Below are 8,680 nucleotides of genomic sequence, written 5' to 3'. Positions count from 1 at the left end.
CGGCCTGTCCTCATGTTTTTATCCCTCTCATTTTTTTTGTCTTCTTTACCAAAGATAGGTTGCTTTATCTTGTGGGTTTTTTTTTTTATGTGGATTCCTGAACCCCATCCAGCCCCTCGTTCCCTCCCCAGCCAGCTCACACTCGTTTGTCACAGCTCCTGGGACTCCTGTTGACACATAAAGAACAGCCACCCACAGTGGACTGCTCTGTTCTGTTTGCACCCTTAAATTTATCATGCTTACAGAATGCCACTTCTGCAAACTAGTCAAGTAGGGGGAAGTGGCTCGTGGATATGCACCCTTGCTCATCCTCTTTGAAAAGGTAACTAGCTCTGATTTCTTTTTTCTTTGAGACAGAAGTTCATTGTTGTCACCCAGGCTGGAGTTCAGTGGCACAATCTTGACTCACTGCTACCTCCACCTCCTGGTTCAAGTGATTCTCCTGCCTCGGCCTCCCATGTAACTTGGATTACAGGTGTGCACCACCATGCTCTCCCAATATTTTTTTTTTTTTAGTGGAGAGGAGGTTTCACCATGTTGGTCAGGCTGGTCTTGAACTTTTGACCTCAAGTGATCCACCTGCCTTGGCCTCCCTAAATGCTGGAATTACAGGCATGGGCCACCATGCCTGGCCCCAGTTCTGAATTCTTAAGAAACTCTTGAGAGGTTCTAGGTCAGCACTGATAGACCTGGGTGCTGCAGGTGCTGGGTGTGGTGGCTCACACCTGGAATGCTAGCACTTTGGGAGACCGAGATCAGAGGCTCTCTTGAGCCCAAGAGTTTGAGACCAGTCTGCACAACATAGACCCCATCTCTACAAAAAATTTAAGATTGGTTGTGGCCAGGCAAGGTGGCTGACACCTGTAATCCCAGCATTTTGGGAGGCTGAGGTGGGTGGATCACGAGGTCAGGAGTTCGAGTCCAACCTGACAAACATGGTGAAACCTCGTCTCTACTAAGAAAATACAAAAATTAGCTGGATGTGGTGGAGTGTGTCTGTAATCCCAGCTACTCAGGAGGCTGAAGCAGGAGAAATGCTTGAACCAGGGAGGCAGAAGTTGTAGTGAATCAAAATCGTGCCACCGCACTCCAGTCTGGGTGACAGAGAGAGACTCTGACTCAAAAAAATTAGAAAAATAGAAAATAAAATTAGTTGGTTTATGGTTGTGCTTGCCTGTAGTCCCAGCTATTTGGGACGCTGAGGTGGGAGGATTGTTTGAGCCCAGTAGGTCAAGGCTGCCGTCTGCCATGATTGCACCAGTACGCTCCCACCTGGGGGACAGAGTGAGACCTTGTTTCAAAAAAGAACCCTTGCAATGATGGAAATGCCCCATATATGCACTGTGTGAAATGGTGGCCACTAGCTACATGTGGCTATTGAGGTCTTGATATGTGACTGGAATAGCTGAATTTATTTAGTTTAATTAAAAATAATTTTTTTTTTGAGACAGCCTCACTCTGTCGCCCAGGCTGGAGTGCAGTGGCATAATCACAGCTCACTGCTCAACCTCCTGGGCTCAAATGATCCTCCCTCCTCAGCCCCCTAAGTGGCTGGAACCACAGGCATGCATCACCACACCTGGCTAATATTTAAACTTTTTGTAGAGACTGGGTCTCACTGTGTTGCCTAGGCTGGTATTGAACTCCTGGGCTCAAGTGATCCTCCTGCCTTGACCTCCCAAAATGCTGGGATTACAGACCTGAGCTGCCATGCCCAGCTTGGTTTAATTTCGTTTTACATACATACATTCATACATTTATTTACTTATTTAAGATAGGGTTTCGCTCTGTCACCCAGACTGGAGTGCAGTGATGCAAACACAGCTCACTGAAGCTTTGACCTCCGGGGCTCAAGCAGTCCTCCCACCTCAGCCTCCCAAGTAGCTGGGACCCCAGGTGTGTGCCACCATGCTTGGTTAATTTTTGTAGTTTTTGTAGAGATGGGATCTTGCTATATTTCCCAGGCTGGTCTTGAACTCCTAGGCTCAAACAGTCCTCCCACTTCGGCCTCCCAAACTGCTGAGATGACAGGCATGAGCCTTCATGCCTGGTCCCAAGGCATATATTTACTTCTAGTGTAGTTCAGCCTTAAGACTGTACTAGCATATAGAGATGGAAAAGTGAGATGAATTGAGTATCAAATAACATTGATAAATAAAGCAGTTACTAATTAATGACTTTCTTTCTTCCTTCCTTCCTTCCTTCCTTCCTTCCTTCCTTCCTTCCTTCCTTCCTTCCTTCCTTCTTTCCTTCCTTCCTTCCTTCCTTCCTTCCTCCTTTCCCTTTCCCTTCCCTTTCCCTTCCCTTTCCCTTCCCTTCCCTTCCCCAGAGTCTCGCTGTTGTCCATGCTGGAGTGCAGTGGCATGATCTCTGCTCACTGCAAGCTCCACCTCCCAGGTTCACACCATTCTCCTGCCTCAGCCTCCTGAGTAGCTGGGACTACAGGCGCCCGCTACCATGCCCAGCTCATTTCTTGTATTTTTTGTAGAAATGGGCTTTCACTGTGTTAGCCAGATGGTCTCAATCTCCTGACCTCGTGATCTGCCTGGCCTCAACCTCCCACAGTGCTGGGATTACAGGTGTGAGCCACCATGCCTGGCCATGTTGTTTTTATTTAAACCTCCTTTTTTATTCTGGGTTAGATCATTCCCTGGCTGTCTTTACCCTAGCATTAGTGAGTCCTGCAGTCACTACAGCCCCCTATGGGGTCAGATATTTTCATCACCATCAAGTGGATCTTTATTTTTTATCTAATATTTACAATTCTGCCAATTCTGACTCTTAAATATTCTTTGCTTTGAATTCCAGGATCCATCTCGGATGTTCAGTGAAGACTACTAGAACAGTCTGCTGGAGCAGTACCATCTGGGTCTGGATCAAACATGCAGAAAATACGTGGTTGGAGAACTCATCTGGAATTTTGCCGATTTCATGACTAACCAGTGTAAGTGGCAGTTTGGCTCATGGGATAATGTACCTGTCCTCAGTTTTTCAGGTTGCCTTGCCCTTTCTGGATATTTTGGTTGTAAGAATATTGGAATTGGAAACAAAGTGAGGAAGCTGCTTTAATCCATGTAGTTGCGCTGAGGATTTCCTAGGTAAAGGAAGTTGTGCTTAGGACGTAGGAAAGCAGTCAGGCCCCCGCTTCCCAAATACAGTCAAAAAGCAAACAGGAGAGTCTCCTACAGTGAGATGGAAATGGCTAGCTTGCCTTTTTCTTGTCTATTTCATAACCAAGGAGGAAGGAAAACTGGACCTCATTATGGATTTACTTTTGGGATACACTGATTATTCCAGAGGAAGGTACAAAGTCTGAGAAGCTTAAGGTATTTCAGTGTGTTTTATATTACTCACTTGCAAACAGCAGGCTCATCAGACACAGGTGAGTTTCAATGCATCTGAATATGGTAGCATTTAAAAGTCTTCAGAGGGGGCATGGTGACTCATGCCTGTAATCATAGCACTTTGGGAGGCCAAGGTGGGAGGATCCCTTGAGGCCAGGAGTTTGAGATCAGCCTGTTAAGCAGAGCAAAACCCCATCTCTACAAAAAATAAGCACATTAGCTAGGCGTGGTGGTGTGTTCCTGTAGTTCCAGCTGCTTGGGAGGCTGAGGCAGGCAGATCGCCTGAGCACAGGAGTTGGGGGCTGCAGTGAGCTGTGATTGCACCACTGCACCTGAACCTGAGTGACAGAGTGACACCTGTCTTAAAAAAAAAAAAGGGTCTTCAAAGATCAGAAGATCTGTGCTGTCACGTTGGGTCACAGGGGCTGCAAAGTTTGCAATGAATGTTTCCCTTTTCTTGTTAGTTTATGGACTTACCATAAATTCAGTTTGGTGGGATGGAGAAGGATATGGTGATGGCGGGAGTTACAATACGTTACTTATAGGGGAAGAGAGGTTTTTGAAAGGTTAATGCTTAAAAGTGAGAATGGAAAAGGGATGAATGAATGAACAAGATGAGGTGAGAGGGAAGAGGTAAAGGGAAAAGGAGAACAAGAAGCTCTTCTCTGCATGGCACCCGGGATGAATGGTTTGTGGGGACATCCATGATGGCAGTTTTGTGGAGAGGCGCAAAGATTTAAGTGGTAAGAAATGAGCTGTAGGCCCAGTGCAGTGTCTGACAGCTGTAATCCCAGCACTTTGGGAGGCCAAGGAGGGCGGATCACCTGAGATCAGGAGTTCAAGACCAGCATGGCCAGCATGGAGAAACCTTGTCTCTTCTAAAAATATAAAAACTAGCCAGGCCTGGTGGCAAGTGCCTGTAATCCCAGCTACTCGGGGGGCTAAGGCATGAGAATCGCTTGAACCCGGGAGGTGGAGATTGCAGTGAGGGAAGATCATGCCATTGCACTCCAGCCTTGGCAACAAGAGTGAAACTCCGTTTCAAGGGAAAAAAAACAACAAAAAAACAGAGGGTCTGGGCGCAGTGGCTCATGCCTCTAATCCCAGCACTATGGGAGGCGGAGGTGGACAGATCACGAGGTCCGGAGTTTGAGACCAGCCTAGCCAACATGATGAAACCCCGTCTCTACTAAAAGTACAAAAATTGACTGGGCATGGTGGCGGATGCTGGTAATCCCAGATACTTGGGAGGCTTGAACCCAGGAGGTGGAGGTTGCAGTGAGCCGAGATCGCACCACTGCACTCCAGCCTGGGCAACAGAGGGAGACTCCACATCAAAAAAAAAAAAAGATTAAGTGAAGAAGGAGTAGGAGGAAGTGGAAGAAAAAGAAGAAATAGCTAGGTGTGGTGGCTCAGGCATATAATCCCAGCAATTTGGGAGGGGGAGGAGAAGCAAGAGGAGGGAAGGAGGAAAAGGAAACAGCCAGGCCAGTCCTGGTGGCTGGTGACTGTGAGGAGGAGGAGGAGGAAGAGGAGGAGGAGGAGGAGGAAAAAGAAATGGAGGAGGAGGAAAAAGAAATGGAGGAGGAGGAGAAAGAAACAAACAGCCAGGCCTTGTGTAGTGGCTCATGCCTGTGAGGAGGAGGAGGAAAAAGAAATGGAGGAGAAGGAGGAAAAAGAAATGGAGGAAGAGAAAGAAAAGGAGGAGGAAAAAGAAATGGAGGAGGAAAAAGAAATGGAGGAGGGGGAGGAGGAGGATAAAGAAACAGAGGAGGAGGAGGAGTTGGAGGAGGAGGAGGAGTTGGAGGAGGAGGAGGAGTTGGAGGAGAAGGAGGAGTTGGAGGAGGAGGAGGTGGAGGAGGAGGAGTTGGAGGAGGAGGAGGAGGAGTTGGAGGAGGAAGAATTGGAGGAGGAGGAGGAGGTGGTGGGATTACAGGTGTGAGCCACTGCACCTGGCTGGAAATCACATCTCATCATGAGATCTGGAGGGTACATATCCAAACCACATTAGCCTTCAAGGGAAATTCCAGGCACCTGGCTATTCCTGAGAAGTAAATTAGCAACTTGATAAGAAGAAGGTAGTAATTGGCTGGGTGCAGTGGCTCACACCTGTAATCCCAGCGCTTTGGGAGGTCAAGACAGATAGATAAACTGAGGTCAGGAGTTCAAGATCAGCCTGGCTAACATGGTGAACTCCCATGTGTACTGAAAATACAAAAATTAGCTGGATGTGATAATGGATGCCTGTTATCCCAGCTACTGAGGAGGCTGAGACAGGAGGATTGCTTGAACCCGGGAGGTGGACAGTGCAGTGGGCTTAGATTGGGCCACTGCTCTCCAGCCCGGGAGACAGAGCGAGACTCCGTCTCAAAAAAAAAAAAAAAGAAAAAAGAAAAAATAGAAAAAGGTAGTAATAGCTCAGAACAATAGCCACCCAAGTCGGTTAGAGCCACAAAATATTTGATCCCCTATAGAAAGTAAAGATAACATCTTGGCAAATGTCCCTAAGTTGTTTTTCAGAAGCACAGATCTCCACTGGATGAAAAATGGTGACAGCTTTCCCTTCGACCTCAGATAAGGGTGAACCGAGGACTGAACTCTCACTGGCGTTCTTTGTTCCATATTTCTTCCTGAGGGGCCTGGAGGGAATCACACTCACAGGCAAAAACTTAACACCCCTTCTGCTGACCCCAAGGTTTTAGATACAGCTTTGCTTTCTTACCAACTATAAAGGGAAGAAATGTTTGAATTGGCCAGGCATGGTGGCTCAAGCCTGTAATCCCAGGACTTCGGGAGGCCGAGGTCGGCAAATCACCTCAGGTGAGGAGTTCGAGGCCAGCCTGGTTAACATAGTGAAACCCTGTCTTTGAAAAAAATACAAAAATTAGCTGGGTGTGGTGGTGAGCACCTGTAATCCCAGCTACTCAGGAGGCTGAGGCAGGGGAATCACTTGAACCAGGTAGGTGGAGGTTGTAGTGAGCCGAGATAGGGCCATTGCACTCCAGCCTGGGTGACAGGGTGAGATTCAAAAAAAAAAAAAAAAAAAAAAAAGAGAAAGGAAGGCATCTTCTCTGGCACCCTATAGTCTTATTTTTTTTCTTTTCTTTTCCTTTCTTTTTTTGAGATGGGGTCTCGCTCTGTCACCTGGGCTGGAGTACAGTGGCACAATCTTGGCTCACTGCAACCTCTGCTTCCCAGGCTTCATCAGTGCTCCTGCCTCAGCCTCTAATGTACCTGGGATTATAGGTGTGTGCCACCCCGCCTGGCTAATTTTTTTTGGGTTTTTTTGTAATTTTTGTAGAGACAGTGGTCTCATTATGTTGTCCAGGCTGGTCACAAACGCCTGGGCTCAAGTCATCCTCCTGCCTCCACCTCCCAACGTGCTGGGATTCCAGGTGTGAGCCACTAAGCCCGTCCTGAATTACTGATTTTTACATACTGTATAAGCTTTTGCATCCTACTTTTTCTTTCTTTTGTTAAATGTGGCCTAAAGCTGCCTCATAAACAGTGAACTATAACCTAATGTAAGCATGTAAGCATTTCACTAAAGGAATATACAAGTAAAATTTTAAAGAAAGAAAATAAGAAAAAAAGCATGAACATTTGGGAAAAAGCCTGTAGGCCTTGTCAGTTTCTAGAATGTATTGATTTTCACTATGCTGGGGACTCCATTTCCAGTATTAAGGTCCATTCTCAGAAGGTGGATTTGGCGAGCATGAGGAAAGGGGTGGGGGAGTAATCATACAAGCAATTGTGTCCAGTCCAGGTTCCTAGGACCAGAGGAACCCCTCTGTATGGCAGAGGCACCCGACAGCTGTAACTGATGTGTACCCTCAGAATGACTTTATGGTCAAAGAAGAAAGTTGATTTGCTTCAATGCGCCCCCCAGAGCAAATGCCAGAGAAAAGGCAAGTAGGCAAGGCAAAAAAAACCTTTATTTACAAGCCAATGTGAGGGAGGGGTGAGGTTCACTGGTCTCCGGCGGTGGAGGCCGACGAAGTTGCTCCGGCGTTCTCGGGTGAGGTTCCTGGGTCCCGCGCACGAGGAGGGGCTGAGGAAGTTCGCTCCGGCGTTCTCGGACGAGATTCCTGGGTCCCATGTACCAGGAGGGGCCAAGGAAGTTCGCTCTGGCATTCTCTGGCGAGGTTCCTGAGTCCCCCGCAGGAGGAGGGGCCGAGGAAGTTCGCTCTGGCGCTCTCGCGGGGAGCGGCTTTTATATCCTGGGCCCGGGAGTGGGCGGGCAGTGGGCGGGACATAGGCGGGTCGGGGGCGGGTTGATAGGCGTGGCTAGGCGGGTTCCGGTTTCTCTCCGTCGGAGGTCGGGTTGCGCCTGGCAGTCCACCCCTGTCTTTCCCGGGCGCAGGAAAGTTGACAGTGAAGAACCGGGAACTGCGCCATCTTGCCTCCGTTTGTCCAAACAAAAGTGTGTTCGGAGGCCCAAGCTAAGGAATCAGGAGTGGCAAGATCCTGGAAGGATGCCAACGTGTGAAACTCTGAGTCAAGAGGTCAAGATGGGCACTTGGTTTCTCAGGTCGACCCCTTGGCCTTCTTCCAAGCTGTACTTTCCTTCTTTCCTTTACTTCCTGTTCTAAAGTTTTTAATAACCATTTTTTTTATACTATATCACTCTATAGCCCAGGCTGGAGTTCAGTGGCTCAATCTCAGCTCACTGCAACCCCCACCTCCCAGATTCAAGAGATTCTCCTGCCTCAGCCTCCCAAGTAGCTGGGATTACAGGCACTCACCATCACGCCCAGCTAAGTTTTGTATTTTTAATAGAGACATGGTTTCACCATGTTGGCCAGGCTGGTCTCCAACTCCTGATCTCAGTTGATCCACCTGACTCAGCCTCCCAAAGTACTGGGATTACAGGCATGAGCCACCATGCCCATTCCTGTCCTGCTCTTTAATAAAATTTTACTCCTGCTCTGCAACTTGTCTCTATCTGGTTTCTACCTTATGACCCTCAGTCAAATTCTTTCTTCTGAGGAGGTAAGAATTGAGGTTGTTTCAGCTGTGTATGGATTCACCAATGGGAACTAGGATACCTTCCACCAGTAACAGGTCAAGGATGCTAAGTGAAAATGTTATGGAAGCTGCATGCTTTTTACAAGTGTAGTGGTTCTCATGTCCAGCCACAGCCACTGCACCTGTGTGAAAGTCCCCTTAATAAACCTATGTCTTTTTTACTGTCTCCAGATCTTCCTCTACCCTTCCACACGGTGCCTTCGCTACTGGAGTAAAGTGGGATCCCACAGGGCACCTTCTCCCTGAAAAAAATTTTTTTTTTTTTTGAGATAGATTCTTGCCCTGTCACCCAGGTTGAACTGCAGTGG

This window comes from Rhinopithecus roxellana, chromosome 13 (genome assembly GCF_007565055.1).
Source record: "Rhinopithecus roxellana isolate Shanxi Qingling chromosome 13, ASM756505v1, whole genome shotgun sequence".
In the NCBI taxonomy this organism is placed as follows: Eukaryota; Metazoa; Chordata; class Mammalia; order Primates; family Cercopithecidae; genus Rhinopithecus; species Rhinopithecus roxellana.
Note: the sequence above shows the minus strand (reverse complement) of the source record.